This window comes from Atractosteus spatula, chromosome 10 (genome assembly GCF_055471065.1).
Source record: "Atractosteus spatula isolate fAtrSpa1 chromosome 10, fAtrSpa1.hap1, whole genome shotgun sequence".
NCBI classification, from domain to species: Eukaryota; Metazoa; Chordata; class Actinopteri; order Semionotiformes; family Lepisosteidae; genus Atractosteus; species Atractosteus spatula.
Genome location: NC_142715.1, coordinates 11,185,188 through 11,207,500, shown reverse-complemented (window position 1 = coordinate 11,207,500; position 22,313 = coordinate 11,185,188). Strand labels below are relative to the sequence as shown.

General features: G+C 41.6%; 7 non-coding genes across 7 annotated transcripts in view; all 7 read left to right on the top strand.

The window, feature by feature from the left end:
* The window catches only part of LOC148825030 (5S ribosomal RNA), a 119-nt gene extending 24 nt beyond the window's left edge, over positions 1 to 95 (top strand). Inside the window, exon 1 of the ribosomal RNA XR_016092809.1 lies at positions 1 to 95. This exon is cut by the window's left edge and continues 24 nt beyond it. This is a non-coding gene — a ribosomal RNA (5S ribosomal RNA).
* A 537-nt stretch (positions 96 to 632) lies between these two features.
* LOC148825029 (5S ribosomal RNA) lies at positions 633 to 751 on the top strand. Its single transcript, XR_016092808.1, has one exon. It is a non-coding gene; the product is annotated as a 5S ribosomal RNA (ribosomal RNA).
* A 537-nt stretch (positions 752 to 1,288) lies between these two features.
* On the top strand, positions 1,289 to 1,407 carry LOC148825028 (5S ribosomal RNA). The gene has a single exon (XR_016092807.1). It is a non-coding gene; the product is annotated as a 5S ribosomal RNA (ribosomal RNA).
* Positions 1,408 to 1,944: 537 nt separating this feature from the next.
* On the top strand, positions 1,945 to 2,063 carry LOC148825027 (5S ribosomal RNA). The gene has a single exon (XR_016092806.1). It is a non-coding gene; the product is annotated as a 5S ribosomal RNA (ribosomal RNA).
* A 537-nt stretch (positions 2,064 to 2,600) lies between these two features.
* LOC148825026 (5S ribosomal RNA) lies at positions 2,601 to 2,719 on the top strand. The gene has a single exon (XR_016092804.1). It is a non-coding gene; the product is annotated as a 5S ribosomal RNA (ribosomal RNA).
* Positions 2,720 to 3,256: 537 nt separating this feature from the next.
* On the top strand, positions 3,257 to 3,375 carry LOC148825025 (5S ribosomal RNA). Its single transcript, XR_016092803.1, has one exon. It is a non-coding gene; the product is annotated as a 5S ribosomal RNA (ribosomal RNA).
* Positions 3,376 to 3,912: 537 nt separating this feature from the next.
* On the top strand, positions 3,913 to 4,031 carry LOC148825024 (5S ribosomal RNA). The gene has a single exon (XR_016092984.1). It is a non-coding gene; the product is annotated as a 5S ribosomal RNA (ribosomal RNA).
* The last annotated feature ends 18,282 nt before the right edge of the window (positions 4,032 to 22,313 follow it).

Sequence of the window (22,313 nt, the reverse complement as noted above, 5' to 3'; positions counted from 1 at the left end):
ACGCCTGATCTCGTCTGATCTCGGAAGCTAAACAGGGACGGGCCTGGTTAGTACTTGGATGGGAGACCGCCTGGGAATACCAGGTGCTGTAAGCTTTTAAGCGCAGGAGGCGCCCTATCCCCGCTCGCTCGCTCATTCCCCTGTTCACACGTGCAGTGCTGCTTGTCCGTCTGTTTATTTGTCAGCTTTGGCGAGACACGGTTGCTTGTGTATTAGCGTGAGCGTTTTTTATTCTGATCGTGAACAGTTTTACAAGTCCGCAAAGGATCGAGGAAAGGTTTATCGCCAGCTGAAAAGAGACACGGAGCTTCGGCTGTGGAGACTTGTTCGGCTGGCGTTCGGGGAGTCGCGTTTTTCAGAATTGTATTGAGATCGTTTTCCACAGAGCTCAGATGTCAAAGCACAGCAGCAGCTCTCCACAGCGATCCTCTATAGCGCCCTTTCTCCTGCAGCTCCGTCCTCATTGGAAGGAAGCAAGAGTGAAAGGCTGAAGTGAAATAGAGCGGGGACGAAGGCAGTGAAGAGAGAGAACGTGGGAAGAAGAGAAAAACGCAAGGGAAATAAAGCAGCGTCGTAAAAGAGGTGACGGAGCTGTCCTCTCTATAAGAAGGGTGCCAGCGAGCATTGCACTCGCTTACGGCCACACCCCCTTGAGCACGCCTGATCTCGTCTGATCTCGGAAGCTAAACAGGGACGGGCCTGGTTAGTACTTGGATGGGAGACCGCCTGGGAATACCAGGTGCTGTAAGCTTTTAAGCGCAGGAGGCGCCCTATCCCCGCTCGCTCGCTCATTCCCCTGTTCACACGTGCAGTGCTGCTTGTCCGTCTGTTTATTTGTCAGCTTTGGCGAGACACGGGTGCTTGTGTATTAGCGTGAGCGTTTTTTATTCTGATCGTGAACAGTTTTACAAGTCCGCAAAGGATCGAGGAAAGGTTTATCGCCAGCTGAAAAGAGACACAGCGCTTCGGCTGTGGAGACTTGTTCGGCTGGCGTTCGGGGAGTCGCGTTTTTCAGAATTGTATTGAGATCGTTTTCCACAGAGCTCAGATGTCAAAGCACAGCAGCAGCTCTCCACAGCGATCCTCTATAGCGCCCTTTCTCCCGCAGCTCCGTCCTCATTGGAAGGAAGCAAGAGTGAAAGGCTGAAGTGAAATAGAGCGGGGACGAAGGCAGTGAAGAGAGAGAACGTGGGAAGAAGAGAAAAACGCAAGGGAAATAAAGCAGCGTCGTAAAAGAGGTGACGGAGCTCTCCTCTCTATAAGAAGGGTGCCAGCGAGCTTTGCACTCGCTTACGGCCACACCCCCTTGAGCACGCCTGATCTCGTCTGATCTCGGAAGCTAAACAGGGACGGGCCTGGTTAGTACTTGGATGGGAGACCGCCTGGGAATACCAGGTGCTGTAAGCTTTTAAGCGCAGGAGGCGCCCTATCCCCGCTCGCTCGCTCATTCCCCTGTTCACACGTGCAGTGCTGCTTGTCCGTCTGTTTATTTGTCAGCTTTGGCGAGACACGGTTGCTTGTGTATTAGCGTGAGCGTTTTTTATTCTGATCGTGAACAGTTTTACAAGTCCGCAAAGGATCGAGGAAAGGTTTATCGCCAGCTGAAAAGAGACACGGAGCTTCGGCTGTGGAGACTTGTTCGGCTGGCGTTCGGGGAGTCGCGTTTTTCAGAATTGTATTGAGATCGTTTTCCACAGTGCTCAGATGTCAAAGCACAGCAGCAGCTCTCTACAGCGATCCTCTATAGCGCCCTTTCTCCCGCAGCTCCGTCCTCATTGGAAGGAAGCAAGAGTGAAAGGCTGAAGTGAAATAGAGCGGGGACGAAGGCAGTGAAGAGAGAGAACGTGGGAAGAAGAGAAAAACGCAAGGGAAATAAAGCAGCGTCGTAAAAGAGGTGACGGAGCTGTCCTCTCTATAAGAAGGGTGCCAGCGAGCCTTGCACTCGCTTACGGCCACACCCCCTTGAGCACGCCTGATCTCGTCTGATCTCGGAAGCTAAACAGGGACGGGCCTGGTTAGTACTTGGATGGGAGACCGCCTGGGAATACCAGGTGCTGTAAGCTTTTAAGCGCAGGAGGCGCCCTATCCCCGCTCGCTCGCTCATTCCCCTGTTCACACGTGCAGTGCGGCTTGTCCGTCTGTTTATTTGTCAGCTTTGGCGAGACACGGGTGCTTGTGTATTAGCGTGAGCGTTTTTTATTCTGATCGTGAACAGTTTCACAAGTCCGCAAAGGATCGAGGAAAGGTTTATCGCCAGCTGAAAAGAGACACGGCGCTTCGGCTGTGGAGACTTGTTCGGCTGGCGTTCGGGGAGTCGCGTTTTTCAGAATTGTATTGAGATCGTTTTCCACAGAGCTCAGATGTCAAAGCACAGCAGCAGCTCTCCACAGCGATCCTCTATAGCGCCCTTTCTCCCGCAGCTCCGTCCTCATTGGAAGGAAGCAAGAGTGAAAGGCTGAAGTGAAATAGAGCGGGGACGAAGGCAGTGAAGAGAGAGAACGTGGGAAGAAGAGAAAAACGCAAGGGAAATAAAGCAGCGTCGTAAAAGAGGTGACGGAGCTGTCCTCTCTATAAGAAGGGTGCCAGCGAGCCTTGAACTCGCTTACGGCCACACCCCCTTGAGCACGCCTGATCTCGTCTGATCTCGGAAGCTAAACAGGGACGGGCCTGGTTAGTACTTGGATGGGAGACCGCCTGGGAATACCAGGTGCTGTAAGCTTTTAAGCGCAGGAGGCGCCCTATCCCCGCTCGCTCGCTCATTCCCCTGTTCACACGTGCAGTGCGGCTTGTCCGTCTGTTTATTTGTCAGCTTTGGCGAGACACGGGTGCTTGTGTATTAGCGTGAGCGTTTTTTATTCTGATCGTGAACAGTTTTACAAGTCCGCAAAGGATCGAGGAAAGGTTTATCGCCAGCTGAAAAGAGACACGGCGCTTCGGCTGTGGAGACTTGTTCGGCTGGCGTTCGGGGAGTCGCGTTTTTCAGAATTGTATTGAGATCGTTTTCCACAGTGCTCAGATGTCAAAGCACAGCAGCAGCTCTCTACAGCGATCCTCTATAGCGCCCTTTCTCCCGCAGCTCCGTCCTCATTGGAAGGAAGCAAGAGTGAAAGGCTGAAGTGAAATAGAGCGGGGACGAAGGCAGTGAAGAGAGAGAACGTGGGAAGAAGAGAAAAACGCAAGGGAAATAAAGCAGCGTCGTAAAAGAGGTGACGGAGCTGTCCTCTCTATAAGAAGGGTGCCAGCGAGCCTTGCACTCGCTTACGGCCACACCCCCTTGAGCACGCCTGATCTCGTCTGATCTCGGAAGCTAAACAGGGACGGGCCTGGTTAGTACTTGGATGGGAGACCGCCTGGGAATACCAGGTGCTGTAAGCTTTTAAGCGCAGGAGGCGCCCTATCCCCGCTCGCTCGCTCATTCCCCTGTTCACACGTGCAGTGCGGCTTGTCCGTCTGTTTATTTGTCAGCTTTGGCGAGACACGGGTGCTTGTGTATTAGCGTGAGCGTTTTTTATTCTGATCGTGAACAGTTTCACAAGTCCGCAAAGGATCGAGGAAAGGTTTATCGCCAGCTGAAAAGAGACACGGCGCTTCGGCTGTGGAGACTTGTTCGGCTGGCGTTCGGGGAGTCGCGTTTTTCAGAATTGTATTGAGATCGTTTTCCACAGAGCTCAGATGTCAAAGCACAGCAGCAGCTCTCCACAGCGATCCTCTATAGCGCCCTTTCTCCCGCAGCTCCGTCCTCATTGGAAGGAAGCAAGAGTGAAAGGCTGAAGTGAAATAGAGCGGGGACGAAGGCAGTGAAGAGAGAGAACGTGGGAAGAAGAGAAAAACGCAAGGGAAATAAAGCAGCGTCGTAAAAGAGGTGACGGAGCTGTCCTCTCTATAAGAAGGGTGCCAGCGAGCCTTGCACTCGCTTACGGCCACACCCCCTTGAGCACGCCAGATCTCGTCTGATCTCGGAAGCTAAACAGGGACGGGCCTGGTTAGTACTTGGATGGGAGACCGCCTGGGAATACCAGGTGCTGTAAGCTTTTAAGCGCAGGAGGCGCCCTATCCCCGCTCGCTCGCTCATTCCCCTGTTCACACGTGCAGTGTGGCTTTTTGGCTTTTTATTTGTCAGCTTTGGTGAGACACAGGTGCTTGTGTATTAGCGTGAGCGTTTTTTATTCTCATCATGAACCTTATATACTGTATCTCTACATCCCATAACCTTTAACGGCAGGTGCCTGGGTGTGGACATGTTCTGATGTAATATTTAATTTTTAATTTATTAAATAAGTAAACATTTTAGTAAAGTCTGTTATATTGTTAAAATCTATAAGCGTTATAAATATCAATTTTTGCTTGTGCTTATAATTTATCGCTGCTAAATGTGTCTTATTCAATTATTTTAACACTTTTATGACCTATCCACTAAAATATAAAAACCTGCCCTACAACGCTCTTCTCAAAAGATAAAATAAGTTTTACATTTTTTGATTCAATGTAATTTCTTTTCTAGAGAAACACATCATTTGAGGCTTGGGTTGCATGTTAATATTTTTAAGGTTTAAAGACTTTACGTTCACGGTACGTGGAAAATCATTTCAAACTTTTGAAAAGTTGTTGAGAATTTGTCATTGAAATAAGCTTACATATTTTAATTCAAAGTGATTACTTTTCACTCTCGATAAAACACGTGTGATTTTGGGGCGGAGGGATATGGTGGGGCGTTCTAAAACATCACAACCATTTGAAAAATGTCTTGAGCTATGTAGGCATGGTTACAAATGTGGAGTTTATGCTTAAATTAGCCGACTTGCCGGTTTTGAAGTGTGACACCTGAGCTGTCAGGCCCCGATATTGACTGCTGCGAAGATGGCTTCTTTGAGTAGTGAATCATCGGATTCCTCTGCTATGCAAACTGAAGAAGTAGGTTGCTAAAATATTTTTTCTGATAGTGGAATTGTCGTTTCAATCTGCGTTTAGCGTATTTCGTTTTCAACACTTTGTCTTCTTTTTAGCAAAAGCTGACCCAGCACTCAGTGGTGTGTGACAGTGGCTGTCATGTGAACTCTGACGGTGATTCAGGTGTTGGGGGTCCGTCAACGACTGATGAAGAGTTGCTACAAATGGTAAATATTAAACCACAGCAAGTTCGAAGCAAATGAAAAACTAACACAAAAGAGGCATTACAATTGTAAATATTTTAGGTAAAAAGCATGCCTATTTATTTTGTTAAGCCTTCCTTTTCTTTTTTCCTTTAATAGAATAACGAAGAGGTCGACGCATCAATCTTCAAACTACCATCAAGCTTGAATGTTTCGTGTCTGTTCATGTGTGTTCGCCAAAATGTGATTAATGATGATGTTCAACCTAGTTTAGCTAACGATGGCTCTAATGAGCCCGATGCTATGGATCAGATTGTAAAGTCGGTGGTATTTTGCACCTTCAACCATTGTTTAAAGGGGGTTGTGGTTGACGAATGCGCGGCCCGTTTGATTAATCATCCAGGTCAACGGGGTCACACATGCCTAGTTGTCGGGTGCGCGGATGGGTACTGTGGTGTCTCCGGGGGAAAGTTTATGTAAATGAAAGTAGTACTCACACCACACTTTTCTTTCCTGAGTTTCGTGGCTTTTCTTCCTCCAACTATCTTCCAAATACAGTCCGTAATCCGTTCCCTTAATCCTGATCCTATCCGAGTTCCAAAAGTCCGTAATAAAGCCAATCCGCGATGTATCCTTATCCAGTGTCCGTAATCCAAAAACCATAAACCTTTTCTCCTTTCAGTAGTCCGTTATTCTTTAGCCCGATCTTTAACATACACCTCTTTCCTCTCTTTTCCTCCAAACCGCATTCACCTTATCGGCTTCCGCCCTGTTCACTGCCTCCGGGGCACTTATATTTTGGTTCCTGATGCGGCTCAGCTGTGTCTCATTGTTTCTCAGGGTAGACCCTTTCCATGTACCGGTCAGCTGATTCTTTTTGGCAGCCATTTTGCTAAGGTCCATATCTAGTATTTTAAGTAGGTCATTCCGAAAATACCTGTTATGAATGACCCTTCCCCTGGTCATGTTACAGTACAAAGATGTGTTGTTTGCCGCATTAGAAATTTATAAGTGTCTCAGTTTAGCCCGAATTTTATCGGCTGTTCTGCACATCGCCAGTGGCCTGGGTGCCTATACTTTTACAGATGATACTGAGCGGAGTATAAAGCACTTGCTGAGAAAAATAATTGACGACCGCTCGCCATATGAGTATGTACGCTCCTTACTTGTAAAGGTAGATGGAAAAATACTACACGTGACTTTTGGTGCGTTGCAAAACTTATTTTATACTTATTTATACTTATTTTTACAGAAAAGAAAAAAGATCTATGTAAAACCAGGGCTGTGAAATACTCGCAATGTGAATAGAGCTTTCACTCTGTTTTACAGACACAGGTGTGCCATCGTGAGAAGAATGAAAAATTTCGAATGTATATGTAAGAATTCTTACAAAAAGTGCTTTACACTCTTCTTTCTGCAAAGCTTGAAATAAAAATCAATTAACTGAATGCTAATGTCCTTGAATTTGTTAAAGAGATAGATGTGCATGTAAAGAACATGAGTGAAATTACTGCGATTCTGATGTTTTCAGATCAGAAACTGAAGCCTGGCGGATTCAGCGGTGTGTATTCCAAAACTACAACGTATTTTACATAGAACCTGTGGTAACACCGTCCCTCTGATCACTCAGGCTAATTTATTTGCTCTGTTAGGGTCGCCCAGTTCGGTGTTCACGGCTATAGAAATGGCGAGAGAAAGGGCGTTATGAATGCTTTTTCAGATGCTGCTGAGTTTCTGAACAATGTTGGGGCGATAGCTACAACTAATTTTCTGCACCAACATTTAATTGGCGATTGCAAGCAGTAGTCTGTAATGTGTGTGAAAAGTTTAAAAGTGTATACTGGGATGTTTCTGTAATTTAAAACCTACTGATGAAATAAAGTGGTTCACATTTCACATGCTATTTGTCCTGCGAGTTCTTTCTGTGACACTTTACTCAGTCAGTCAGTCAGTCAGTGTGTGTGTGTGTGTGCTCACATCCCGAAAACTCGCGGCACTCACCAGACTTCCCACACCGCCGATTCCCTAGGGTTATAATAGATTGCATTCAAACCTGCAGCAGACATGATCACCTTCCATCCCTCGTTGCTAATACGCTCTTTCACACACTTATTTATAAATCGAAGGGGATGCGGTGGTGGGCATTTGGACCCTGAGGCCTGGGGCTGCTAGGGGTGGAAGGCGGGACAACAACACTCATTATGACACACCATTGGCTCTCGAGGGGGCGGGACATCCGCCCATAACATTGCACCATTGGCCGATAAGGGGGCAGGACATCTGCCCATGGCGGCCTCCCATTGGCTGAAAAAGGGGGCGTGGTACCTGTCAAAATGTTTGATGAAAGGTGTCGCTTTATTCTACTCCCGGGCCAAAAACAGCCCTCGGATCATCAACTCAATCAGGAACTCCCAGTCTCACAACTGCATTCCCTCGGTGCTTCCCTACCACCCTAACCCAATTTCTATCCCCAGGACCATCATTAACAATGACTACATTTTACAGGACGATCCCTCCATTGGTACTCTTTTTTCCGACCGCCCAATCATCTCTTATCGCTGACCACCACATAAGCTTCTTGTTCACAGCTCCCTCACACTCAGCACCTTCCCCTGCAATAGCACTCGCTGCATCACTGGCAAATACATATCTAACGACATTCAGGGCATCACAGGACAATTCCAGATAACCCTGACAACATCCTGTATCTCATTTACTGTATCTCTTGCAAAAAATGCCCAGCTATCTACATTTGGGAAACCGAAAGGAGACTAGGAGAATGCTTCAGAGAACATATTAGGGCTGGGAAGGTTAAAGATTTCTCCAAGGCCATAGTTTTTCTTTTCACCTCAAATAGCCAGGATCTCTCAATGACTGACTTATTTTAATGTAATCTTCTTTATTCTCTTGCAGGTTTTGACTTCACACCTTTCTTCACCTCTCTCCATTTTGCACTTCCTGTGTGGCCTCTCTGCTGCTCCTGCCTCCTCCCCTCTCCCAGCTTTTGTTCTTCTGTGCTATTTAATCTTTGTAATCTGCCCTGTCTTTCTCACACCTGAAGAAGGCTTCACAGCCGAAACATTGAGTTTTCTCTCTTCTCTTTTCAGTATGGAATAAACCTATTACTTGTTCCTTTGCAGACTACACATGCTGACATAGTTTAGTTCAGGTGGGTAGCTGCTTCAATATACATTTGTAAATGTCAATTTAAAACTGTAAAAATAGTAAGATTGTAACTCCACTTTAAAACGTGGCAAGAAATAGACACATGGCAGGCTACACTCTGGAAAGGACACCAGTCCATCCCAGGGCAAAGATATAAAAAATAAACATATAGGCAGCACATATCAAGCCTTACAAGAAATCATTAACACCCTCAACACACACCACAGGTCCATTAAACTCAAATACACCAAGCATGGTAGCCTGATAGACTTCCTAGACACCACCACATACAAGGTTTCTTCCTTCAACAACACAGACAAACTGGACATCAAGGTATTTTTCAAAGACACATTCACACGGCTTACTGCACAAGGATAGCTTCCACCCAAAACATACTTTAAAAGGACTGGTAAAATCACAACTCCTACACTTCCACAAAATCTGTACACAACAACAAGACTTTGAGGAAGCCAAATACACACTCTTCCAAGCTTTATGCCAGAGAAGATACACACAAAGTTTCCTCAAAAATGTGGCACAAACATTTCTAAATAGAAAAACTCCAGATGACAGAAAAATACCCCTCAACACATCATATTCTCAACTCGGCATAAAAACCAACCAAAAACCATGATATTAGAAAACACAAACATACTAAGGGAGCACAAAATCTGCACACAGAAAAAAACAAAAACCTTCAGCATTAATTAGTCCAAAGCAAGCTAAAACCTGTACAAAACAGATCATATACACCAAGAGCCAAACATTTCATAACAGAAAACAATGATCCAAAACAAAGAAACTAAAGAAATCTTCCAGTTGCAAAGGGCACTCTCAGAAAACATCAATAACGCCATCTACAGCATCCAGTGCAAAAAGTGCGGGGTGACCTATGTGGGGGGAACGGGTAACTCCATCCGAACCCAGCTGACACAACACAGGTACATCAGGAACCACGGGACTGGAAAGCAACCCCAACTGGACAGAGATAGAAAGAAAGAAAAAGGAAAGGGAGTGGATCAAAAGACTTAATACTATCTTTACACAAGACCTGAACATCAGAAAAACCGGGAGGGTTTTAGTCGTTGGAAGGAGAGTGCTCTCCTTGTCCCAGATGGTCCCCTCTCGGATAAAATCTGGGAGAAGGAGCTTTGTTCCCCTCTCCTAACTAGCCAGATCCTACAGGGACTGGAACTCTTCACCATACTAACACGCAACAAACAGAAGAGTAACTGAAACCAATCAGCTATGGAAACTCGCACAGCTTCCACAGTCCTACTAGGGAGGAAAACAAAAGACCCTGATTGCCTATTGAGGTGTTAATGGTCCATGCATAATCCCCACCAGGGAAAGCAGAAACCCATTTACCAACTGAAACTGCACCTACTCATACAGAAACGTACAGAAGGAACACAGACCATAGGATACAAACTAGCCCCCTAGGAGGAACTACAACACACTAACAGTGGAAACCTAACGGTGTCAACGAAGCTTTAGGCATTTAAATGGTAAGTATGGATCAATCCAGAGTTGACAACGCACGCAACCATACGGTCACCCTCCACACTGCCTACACAACAAACATGTCAAACAGACAGGATACCTTCCAACAAGGAACCAGGATCATCTACAAAATGATCCAAACAGTCCACCATTTACAAAACACAGCAGTTCTATTGGACGGGAGAACCGAGCACCTGCCAGCCTACGACGGAAGACCGAGGAACTCATAAAACCTGCCAAGCCACCCAAACTCACATATTTGAAGCTGGTAAGCAATGCCAAAAATTGGCTTCACACCACACTGCAGATCCTCGAAGAGCAAAATCTGTCATACAACTAGAGGATCTTGAGCTTCCCCACTGGGAGGAAGCTTTCACACTTGCTTCCAACTGATCAAAGAAACATTATGGGAGGAAATTGCAGAACACCACCTTTGGACCCTACAGTACACAAGCTATCAATACTGGGTTAGGGAAGGACACTCGGGCAGATCAAATTATCACAGCAGTTTTTAAATTCTACAACGACTTCTACTGGAAAGACTGCGAACAAGACCAAGTAAGAGTTAAGTTGTTTTATAAAGTCATTATTTTAGAGCAAGGTATAATTCTGATAAAAATACAATAAACAATATGGTGAAGCTATTGGAGAGAAAATTAAGGCTCGGTTAAGAAACTGAAACAGTCTTGACTTGTTCCTTTACACAAAAGTTATTTATTTTCAAGAGAGACCCATGAGGAGTCCTCTGGTGTGCAAGACCTGCCTGAAGACATTTGACCAGTTTCCTCTTCACCTAAAGAGGGTGTGTATGAAATGAGCCTCAGCAGAGGAGATCAGCAAGTTCCTTCTCCAGGCCAGGAAGGACTTGTTGAATCACCTGAGGAATGGGCAGGTCGGGGATTGCAAGAGCATAGGGCTCATGTGTGGTGAGAATGTGAGACTGGCGGAGTCCATGGACTGTTTTATGTGGAATCCTGAAGACACATCAGCAAGGTAAGATATTTATAATTTATAAGGGTTCTTCTGTTTCATTTCTAACCTTTACCTTTATGTAAGGGTATGTTAAAATGATATACCAGTGGTCCAGATGCCCTGAGCAAGAGGCTGCTGTCCAGGAGGAAGAGATGCCAGAGACTGAAGTGGAAGAGGAAGGGAAAGATGTGAGTTCTGGAGAACTTTCTATTTTTTCCAAATGTATCTTTTGTTTTATACTTGTATTCTAGTTTGTCTTAGAAGTAAAAATGTTAAATGTGTATTTTGTATTCCTACTGTCCCCCAGTTCTTAAAAGCCATCAGCAGGCTCTCAGGAAGACGGTGACCCAGGCTGGACTGGACAGAACGCACTCCCTGGATGCTCCTCACCTGGCTGGGTTTAAACAGGACCTTACCAAGGATCTTGAAGTGGCAGATTGCTCTCAGGAGGTATTTATTTTTAAAGGCATTTAAAATTGAGCAGTGATATTTCCATAGCACATGTTTTTACTCCTTAGCTTAAAATTCACCCATGTGAAATCTCAGCCATAAACATAGTGACTCTACATTTGTCAGGTAGAAAATGTTTCCAGATTCCTGTTTTTATGGATCCATCTGCATCTTCCTTAAACTTTGTAAAGGGCCTATCCAAAACAACAATTATTGTAACCAAATGAAGACCACTGGACTGTCTCACCAAATCATTGCTAATTATATTAAGAACATAAACCATTTTCCGGGCTACATCCTAAATGATATCAGTGTGAAAGTAGAGGATCCCAGCCTGGCTAACCTCATCATCAACTTCCAAAGTATCCTAAAGGATATTCAGAAGAAGAACAGTAAGAATGTTGCCAAGAGATTACTAAAAATAGGTCATTTTCATTTTAAAACTTCTTTCAGTTGTACTTTTAATTTGAATACAAAAAAAGTTGATGAGTATTAATTTCTCCCACAGATATAGACAGTTGCAGAGTCCAGAACCAAGTACGAAGGATTGCTGGAAGGTGTTGATGGTTGCAAAGAGAGATGTGTTGCACAGACTGGGCAAGACATCACCTTGCCTGAGCAGCTTCTTGTACTGTATTACCTGCAGGCCTTTCTCCAGCTGAAGCACCTGTAGCATCCCGGGGTGGTAAAGAACATGACAGTAAGAATACTTTCATACAACAAAAGTAAGAAATTACATATATGGGATTTTTACAGTTTGGTGTATTCATTTTTATTTTCTCATTATTACAGGTTGAGGAATGGGTGCAAAGAAAGTGTTGTTTCAACAAGTGGGCACAAAAATGTTCATAATTCCTATTAAAGAGCACAAAACCTCAAACAACAGCTGGCTTCCTTTGCATTGAGTGAAGAAGAGGAACATGCAAGTTGATGGCTACATTGATATACCCATCCACTCAATTCAGGGTTGTGGTAGAACTGGAACCATCCTGGCAAGCAGTGGATGCAAAGTACTGTATCACCCATAATGTGACACCAGTCCATCACAGGACTCACTCACACCATGGCCAATTTTCATAGAAGCCAATTAAAATCCATGTTAATACCGAACAAAAGACCTCCACCTGCATAGCTCCAATCATGTACAGTATTTAAGAAAATCTGGAATGTACCTTAATTGCATTTTATTTGTGTTTTATCAGCCATTTCATCTTTACTTCACTAAACTGCGCTGTAATGCCCAGGTCAGCAGCTGTGAAAGGAGACGGAGAAGATGGACTGGTCAGCCAATGTATCAACAGCGTCTGAAGTGCTTGAGAAGTGGAAGCCCAACACAGGACTGCCACCAAATGGCATGCAAATTAAAAAGTTGATAAAGTATCAAATCTGGGAAGGCCTGAGCATCACTGACGATCCTGTGAAGGGGAAGAAGTTTGTGACTTCCAGGTGTTTCCAGAAGGGAGAGGTGGTGTGTGATTACAACGGCAAGGTCATCACAAAGACAACTGCTGAAGCTCACAGATGACAGAGGGAGACATGAGATGTCTTTTCTTTTCAGATGAACCTGCACAAAAACTGTGCATTGATGCTCGTGAAAAACACTGAGCCTGCCTCCCAGATAAGGAGGCAAATCGGAAGATGGATAAATCCATCAAAGAGAAAAGACAATGTAAGGGCTGTAAGAAAGTCATTTATAATCAATGAACAGCCTGTCATAATTCTGTCTGTGACAAAAAGGGACATTGTTGAGGGGAGAAGAGCTCCTCTGTGATTACAGCATTTCCAGGAAATCATTTCAAGGTGAAGGACAAGCTCTGGAGTGGTTGGTTCACTGACCATTTCCAAAAAAGAAACTAAGTAAGTATATTAAAGTGCATATTTTGAAGATATTCATTTTCTTGTACCTTGGAATTAATGTAAAAATTATATTCGTGTTAATGTCTTGAAAATAGCATTTCTCATTCTCATCAGCAAGGATATAAGGAAGGGATATGGGACTGCTAAAAAGATACATGATTTTCAGAAGAGTATAGAAGGCAGATAACTATCCCACTCAATTGTTACTGCAAAGAAATGCCACAGTGTAAACAAAAAGGTGAACCATTCTTGAAATTTATTGACAGAATCTGAATAGCACAGCATTCCCAGACCAGGTACTGGAGTTTCCTGAAGCGTTAGATGGGTAGTCTCTTGGTAAGAGAGAGATCGACAGAGTACTGGACTTCATGAACGACACCTTTCCAATTCATCGAGAACAGAGCCCACAAGATCTAGAGTCTAGAGAACAATTTCTTACAATATTAGTGGTAGTTTCTGAATAGGTTAAGGACAACATAGTTGTAGAGCTATCTTGCAACTTCTTAAAAGTTGTAAAAGTGATTACCATATTGCCAGTGGTTTATATTTAAAACCTAAAGATTTTAAATTGAATCTTTCTTAAACAAAGGACATTTTTCACAGGAACAGCAGCCTAAATCAGTTGATGACTGTAAATATGACAAGCTTGTGATAAATTGTAAAGTGCAAAACAAAGTTGTATTGTTTTGGTTTTGTCTTCAACATCATATTAATAGGCATGTTATTTTTAGAGCAGCTGCCTGCCATTCACCACCAGCCAAGATGCCACGAGGTACATGAAATGACCCAGAAGTACTTAATGATACAGAGAAGAGCATATGGGGGGGAAAAAAGGAAGACAAGAAATATCCATTAACACGTGCATCTAGAAGCCAGAAGACGGGTGATGATCAGCATTTCAAAAGCAGACACTGGAGGTTGAATTCAAGTTTTCACAGTGATTGTCTATGTTTGGCTTCAACACAAATCATATTAATATGCTCACATTATTAATTTGTACAAAGTCCCCAATATTCATTACAGGCGACGTTCCCAGGAGTACACACGACCCAGCCAGAACGTGGCTAGCTGACGTGCAGTGGACCTCAGGGAAAGAACTCTTGCCCACACGGATGTCTCTGCTCTGAAAACCACTGGATAAAGGTATATGGCGGTCTGTTCTCAGCTGTTGATTTTGTGAAAAATATTGAATATGAAAGATTGAAGTGTCACTATTCAATGAAGTTCAGACATAAGTATTATGTTGAGAAGCTAGATCTGTTCTACTAATAGCTTTAGTACCTTAATATTGTACTGTTTGCTCTGGTTTTCAGACATCAGTCCAAGATCATTGGTGGGTTAATTGATTTCTGGTAAGATTGGCCCCACGTTTGAGTGTGTGTTTACATTTCTATCTGGCATCCTCAAAGGATGGTTTTGTTTCCTTTTCTTAATTCCTCTTGATTACTAGAGTTTATTTGGCATGATACATTTGTGATAAATGCTTTTTTTTGTGAATAATTTTATTTTAATCTACATAATGTCAATGAGTTAGTACCTTAAAGAACAAGCAGTAAAAGAAATGACATTTCAGGTTTATTAGCTAAAGTTACTAAGATTCCTTTACAGTGCAGAGACCCATCTTTAATATGCTGTGTGTGCTCATAATGGACTTGAAATTTGTTTTTGTCACAATGTACAGATGCAGCCATTCAAAATGCGCGGGCGATACCGCATTATTTTCCGGTATGCTGTACGCAGTCTACCGCAAGTTACCGGTAAATACCGCTAGCAAAATAATAGTATCCGGAATTTCCGCAAGGTGGAGCTAATAAAGCTCAACCTCTCATGTTTGAGCTGTAGCCATCAAAGTCTTTAACGAAGATATTACTAATAGTATTAATAATAAATGACCTTGGACAAGCTGTAAACTCAAAGTATTGCCCTGGTCCACATTCTTTTTTTCATTGACCGTCTTTGTAAAAGTAACACCACAGCATTTCGCAATCACGCATTTTTTTCCAATCATGCAAAGTACAGTAATTTTTGAGAATCGATTCACCATGCCTTACACATGCTCATAAAAGAGATTGATTTAGGAACATAAGCATATTACCGTATGCAAACTGTACTGTATACCGTATGTATATGTATATTAAATGTCTTGATTTTGATTCGTGTTTTGATTTAAATCGCAAACCTTACAGCGTACACAGATTTCTAAACTGATCAGGATCGTTATCTTTGTCTTATGCATAATAATGTTCACCGCTCTGTCCAGCAAATTAATAATAAACTTTATTTTATATAGCGTTTTAAACGAATAAGTAATTAGATTGCTCACAAACCTAATCACTTGCTTTTTCTTTTTATTTAGGCTCAGATTTCAACTATAGATCGTATTATTAATAACCATAATAACAACCAACCAACAAAAACAACCATATAAACATAATACCAACCAAAAACATAGATAACGACCACAATACAAAATCAAATATATCAAACCATTATACTCTCGCAAATTCCTCCAATTATCATAATCCCGCCCCTTATGCAAAACCAAACCCTCCTCCCATCCCAGTTTCTCCTCTTTATCATAAACAAAATCCACTTCAATTTTCAACATAAAGCCTTACTGCTTGCTGGGTTTTTGAGGGGGGGTGTCTTTCGCTGGAAATCTCACCTGCTTCTACTTTACGAGTACAACCCCCTCTCTGCAGGAGTGCTGGCTGTGACGAATTAAACCGGTTTCACAAGTATTGTAGGAAGTACAGTGTTAACTGGTAGATGGGCACCTCAATTAAGTCGCTTTAACATGCTAATGCATTGGTGTAACAGTCCGGGAGTGGCAAGCTTCTAATGTCAACTCGACTCGATTGGAAGACAATGAACGTATTTTAGCCCTAAATGAATTAATAGCAAACATGGTTTACATAAAATACATTTTTCCAAGAAAGTTTATAATAATGCGATCTATAGTTGAAATCTGAGCCTAAATATAAAGGAAAAGCATTTTCAGAGAGCAATCACGCTGTGTTTATGTAGAAAAAGCGATTAGGTTTATGAGCAATCTAATTACCCATTCGCCTAAAACGCTATATAAAATAAAGTTTATTTAGAGATGAGTGATCCGTGTCGCAGTTTAAATAATTTTCGTAGGAGGGCTTGGACAGATTCCAAGTGCATTTTTGCAATTTACGTTGTAATACAGTTTAGAATACAGTTAGTCTAAGCTTTATCAGCTTTATTTATGGGTTGCAATTTAGAAAAAGTCAAAAACCGCACTCAAAATGCAATTTAGAGCTTTCTGGCAAGGGGAGACACCCAAATTATAATGTAACATGCCACTGTTTGTGCATTAACAAAGTTATACTGCAATTTTCCTTAGATACACGATTAAAAAAAATAAATTTTTTGAATCCCCGGCGGAACACACTCCATAAGAATCAGCGCTTTTATACAGTATATCGCCTTTAAACACATATATTTAAACACGAGTTTACGATTTAAATCAAAACGCAATTCAAATCAATATAAATGTTTATTTTGTAACGCATAGGTGACTGTTCATTGTTAATAAAAAGACTTAAATTCGATCATGTTGTGATATTTAGAAATATAATTTTTTTTGGTGCGAGTGAGGTTTTATTTAATCTCTGACCAAGGGAAACGTTTCATTTTTTCAAAGAAATGTTTGTTAAAAAATAAAGTGATACACCAATGCATTAGCATGTTAAAGCGACTTAATTGAGGTGCCCAGCTACCAGTTAACACTGTACCTACAATACTTGTGAAACCGGTTTAATTCGTCACAGCCAGCACTCCTGCAGAGAGGGGGTTGTACTCGTAAAGTAGAAGCAGGCGAGATTTCCAGCAAAAGACACCCCCCCTCAAAAACCCAGCAAGCAGTAAGGCTTTATGTTGAAAATTGAAGTGGATTTTGTTTATGATAAAGAGGAGAAACTGGGATGGGAGGAGGGTTTGGTTTTGCATAAGGGGCGGGATTATGATAATTGTAGGAATTGCGAGAGTATATTGGTTTGATATATTTGATTTTGTATTGTGGTCGTTATCTATGTTTTTGGTTGGTATTATGTTTATATGGTTGTTTTTGTTGGTTGGTTGTTATTATGGTTATTAATAATACGATCTATAGTTGAAATCTGAGCCTAAATAAAAAGAAAAAGCAAGTGATTAGGTTTATGAGCAATCTAATTACTTATTCGTTTAAAACGCTATATAAAATAAAGTTTATTATTAATTTGCTGGACAGAGCGGTGAACATTATTATGCATAAGACAAAGATAACGATCCTGATCAGTTTAGAAATCTGTGTACGCTGTAAGGTTTTTACTTCTTAAACTTTTAAAATACACGTTTCGAATAGAAAGAAATCCTCTTCCTGGTACAGTTGCATGAAGTGAGAGGCGAAACAGCCCTACACAGCCCTGTCGCAGTACACGGATATAATCACACCGTTATTAAATTCTTTAGATACGCGATTCCATATTATATTCCCTTTTAATCAAATTCTAAAAGTATGCTTGTTGACTTCGGTATCACGTTAGTTAAAGACTTCGAAGCTTAAAATGTTTAGGGAGAAGGAATACTGGTGTGTATTTTTTTCTTTAAAGTACCAAGACCAGCTACTGTATATACTGTATGTTTATGTTCCAAAATTAATATAGTTTATTGCCTTCACACGCGTTACAGTATGCTCCTATTCTTTTTATGCTCAGCTACTAAGATTTCCCTTCAGTGGTAAAATTCAATATCTACAACGGGCACAGCAAAGACGTTTACTGTACAGTAAGTCTTTCTACGACAGACCAACGGACCACGAGTGCCCCTGTTGGTCAACCAATCACGTACTGCGGTGCCACGCGTCATCTTGCGTCACGCTGCGCGACGCCACCTGCGGTACGTGTCTGTAACGCGCACTTTGAATGGCTGCATCTGTAAAGGTATAATAAATAGATAATATACTCTATTTATCAAGACTTGACTATTTTAATTCCATACTTCCATTGACTGCTTTGGAATGCATTCCTTACAATTTTCCTAAATAATGATTGTCTCACAGTGTTGACCTGGGTGACATAACAGGGGTCAGGGCTGTGTTGACTGGAGGTTTGTGTAGACTGGCCATTGTCTATGTGAGACTGTGGGATCACTAGGGGTTCCCCCCCCCCCAACACCTGTAACATTGTCAAGTGGTATAATTACCTACAAAAGCTAAAGTTTCCTCCATTAAGGGGTCACTATTTGTCAGTCACTATCAGTCCGGGACACTCTATGCTAGATTGGACTGTTGTCTTTGGAAGATGGGGGCACAGGTGATGAAATAGACCACAGTGGAAGTCCTGCCTAGCTGTTATATCACTGACAGACTCACCCACACATTGAGAAGAGAGCACTGGTTTCTGTGCAGAAAGCAGAACAACTCACTTTAACTGGTCAATTAGGTCTAATGAGTTTTATTGCCCTTGACATCTAACTTACTCCAGCCCCCCTTGTGGAAACAACCCCTAATTACTGTTCATGAGCTCCTGGCCACACTTGTTCCCAGTGGAACCAACCTGGAGCAGCAGAACACAGGTTTTTTTTTTCTTTAAGTTGTCTGCTGTTGTAAAACAAGTCATCCCTTAGGAATAAAAACTCTCCCTCTAGTCTGGTTGCTATCTCCTTTATTTGCCCCATATTCCCAGGGCAAAGCAGCTGAGTGATCAAAAGCTGAACTGCAAGGAGCTGAATTTCACACTGGGTTACAACAGACCCTGGTGGGAGAATGGGCAGGAGAGGGCCGGTTGTGCTCCTGAACTAGTCCCCTCCTCTCCTACTCTCGTATTTGCATCACAGTCTATAAACTCCAGCCCTATTGCTTTTCTTCCAGTTCATTTTTTTTAATACAGCTCGTGAATTATGTATACTCTTGTGAAGTATCAAGAAAGCACTCTTATCTTTATCCCCGACGGTCTAGCACAGTAACCAGAACTCCAATAACTTTAACTAGAGGAAGAAATCCATCTTCTGCTCAAAAGGAAAAAAAAACATTGAAATCATAAATCTCAAGCACTGGCTGGAGACTCTGTGTCCGTGCTCAGCGGTTATATAGGACAGGACCCAGCGCGCAGCAGGTGCGGCTCATTGCTCTACGCTCCCCGTGCGGAATGCGCGTCTCCTCCTTCCAGACTCATAACACCGCTGCATACATCCCTCTTAAAGCCCAGAAACACAGAAACTCCGGGGTGTTTCTGAGTCAGTACTGGGTTTCTCTGTTCGAGGTTACAAGCAGAAACAAAAAAAGCGCTGAAAGCAGGAAGTTATTTCTGCTCGTAGGCACAAACGTGTAAAAATAAATTTTCTGATTACTAAACCCCTAATAAAATCCATCTAAGTCTCCCTTTCGTTCCCAATGCACATAACTGAATATAAACCAGTCAAGTTCAGGTACTTTTCTGATGTACAGTATCTGAATAGTTCTGGCGCGGCTGTTGTAACAAAGATACTTACGAACTTTTTTTTCATACGAGCTCTTGCCGTTTTTAAAATGAATATTTTTTTGAATTCGCTAAATCACACGAAACACCAGCATCACTTATCGTAAGCATCTGACCAATTACATTCCTGAATGTTAAACCCATTTAGCATTTATTTTTAACTTGTTTTTTTTTAAATTACACACCTGTTAACTTAGTCCGGATCGCGGTCACCGAGGACCACTCCTGTCTCCCCAGATGACACTTATTATTTTTAAGATAAACGCGAGATAACGTTTGTTTGAAACCGCTCCACAAATTTTCTCACATGCACGTATTCTCAAATATCACCACAACAAAATCATAAAGTTTGTTTCCACAGACATGACACTATTATGCAATAAACCAATAAATTAATGAACTAGCAGAATCCCAATAAAAACACCCGATCACCTGGCCAGCCCAGCATGTCAATATCATACATTTTTACCAACAAAACCGCAAAAGCAAAAACCAGCATATATATATATATCCCATGTTTTTACCTTATTCTGGAGCATGATATATATCCAAAATAACCCAGACTAATTTATCTCAAGAGCTAGAGACTAGTAAACGTTACTGATTACGTAATAAATGTTTCAAGAACGAGCGCCAGAAATAAGGCGATTTGATTGGTAAAAACCGCTGTCATTCTTTGTATTTTCAGCCATTCAGAGCCCTTAGGGGGTGAGACTTCCTCTAGAAGCTTCAGGCTGCATTTTTAGCTGTCAATCATTGACTCAGAAGGGATAATCAATCAGTTTTTTATCAGTTTCTTATCAGTGCTCCTTTTTTTCACACCAGAAGGCAACTCTGAGATTTTTTTTCATTGCATAACAGCAGGTAAAGGCTCTCTAGCAGTGTCTTAAGGTTTTTATAGCAATTGCAATGGTTTTTATTCTTATTATTTTCAATATTTTTATGATTTTTTATTATAGGCGTGAAATTTCATTCCAGGTCCAGTCTTCATAAAACATGATGTAGAATTTTTTCTAATTGATCCATTTGTCCCAAATTTTTATCCAAGCTAGTAGCCACCTAGAACAAGGTTTTCAAATCATTCCCAGGCCCTTGACATGCATATAGTTGAAAACTCTGACCTCTGAAGACCAAAAAAAAATGTTCGCCAGCTGTTTTTTTTGTTTTATTTTCATATGTTTGTCTGCTGAGTGGACACATTAAGAAATATAAGAAATTTGACTATTCACACTCAAAGCCAAGGGGGCTAGCTTCAATTTAAGACCTGAACCAGGCTCCTGCTATGTTCTGCTGCAGAGATATAACAAATGTTTAAGGGGGAGGAAATTCCAGGTGGACATTGGCTAAATATGTCACTGGTAGTAAAAGGTTAAGTATTCTTGCCATTTTTAGCATATTGTAAGTGGATTTTTTGCAAACATTTTATTTTTTAAATCACATGAAACACAATCAACCCATTGTAACTTCACATTGATAATTCCTGAGCTTTATAACTGTGTATTATTTCTTTTTACCTTGTTTTAATATTTTTTTTATTATTTTTGCATTTTACAGAGCTTTTTAATATATTGTGAGCATTTTAGTGTCATTTTAAAATAGGACTATCAATGCTCCTGACTTTTAAACCTGTATTTATTCTGACATTATTATCTCCACCTGCAGATGAGGGAGGTATTTGATCTTAAATTTGTTGATTTGGGGGGAAAATATACATTCATTTCCTTGTATGTATCACCAGTGGGAAAATTGGCATTTTTGGATGAATTGCAATCTTTACTGCAAGGCCTTCAGACTGATATAGAAATGACTGGAGATTTAAATGACACATTTGATAAATCAGACAAGAACAGCATAACATCTAAAATGGCAGAACCCTCTAAAGTACTGAAAAAATTCCGGCACATTCATAATAAATACAATTTATTTAATTTAAAGCATAAAATTTGCTTTAAAAAGAAAACCACAATTTGTACGATATCATATTTCAATATCGACGTTCAGATGAAGAATTTGAGAATTTGAATATCAATGGAGAGTACATTGATTTTGGGACAATGTTTGCATCTGAATAATCCTTCCTCCTGGAAAGAAGGAAAAAAAAGTTTTGAGTCTCAGTCTTCAGGATCCCCCCCCAAAAACGTGCAAATTTGTTTCCGATGTATTTTGGATAAAGATATAACTCTCATAGAAGATACATTTTATCAGTTGAATGCAGTCGATACTTTCGACTTTTTATATGATGATAGGACCTACATTTAGGGCTCAGTACTGATAACACTGCTGCTATTGATGGAGTAGAAATAAGTGATGTACTGGCAGTTTTTTTTTTTCTGAGGCAAGAAGTCCTAGAACACCTCCTATAAAAATGTTAAGATTCAGAGCAAGAAATATTTTTCCACCTCACCTAATGCTATTGCATTAACGAGGCTGAAGTTGGCTTCTTATTCGCCAGCTGCTGCTTTGCGTTTTTCGTTCCATCTTAAATGCTGCTGCTGTGATGTTATGTCGTCTTTCGCCTGTAGATGGCTCTCTACAGTCATTTTTAAAAATACTTATCTGGATGTATTACTGTACATTTCCTCAGTAAAGGGGAATATGTAAGTAGAGACTGTCCAAATTGCATTTTTGTATGAAACACATTTCAGAAACACAACTCACAATAAAACAAACTGGCATGTTATACCACGAGTAAATAAGACAAAGGCAAAACGTAAATTCACTGGCACTTTCTGCATATTTTCCAAGACCTTGCCTTCTGATCATAAAAAGTCTCAAACTCTTGCATTTTACAAGA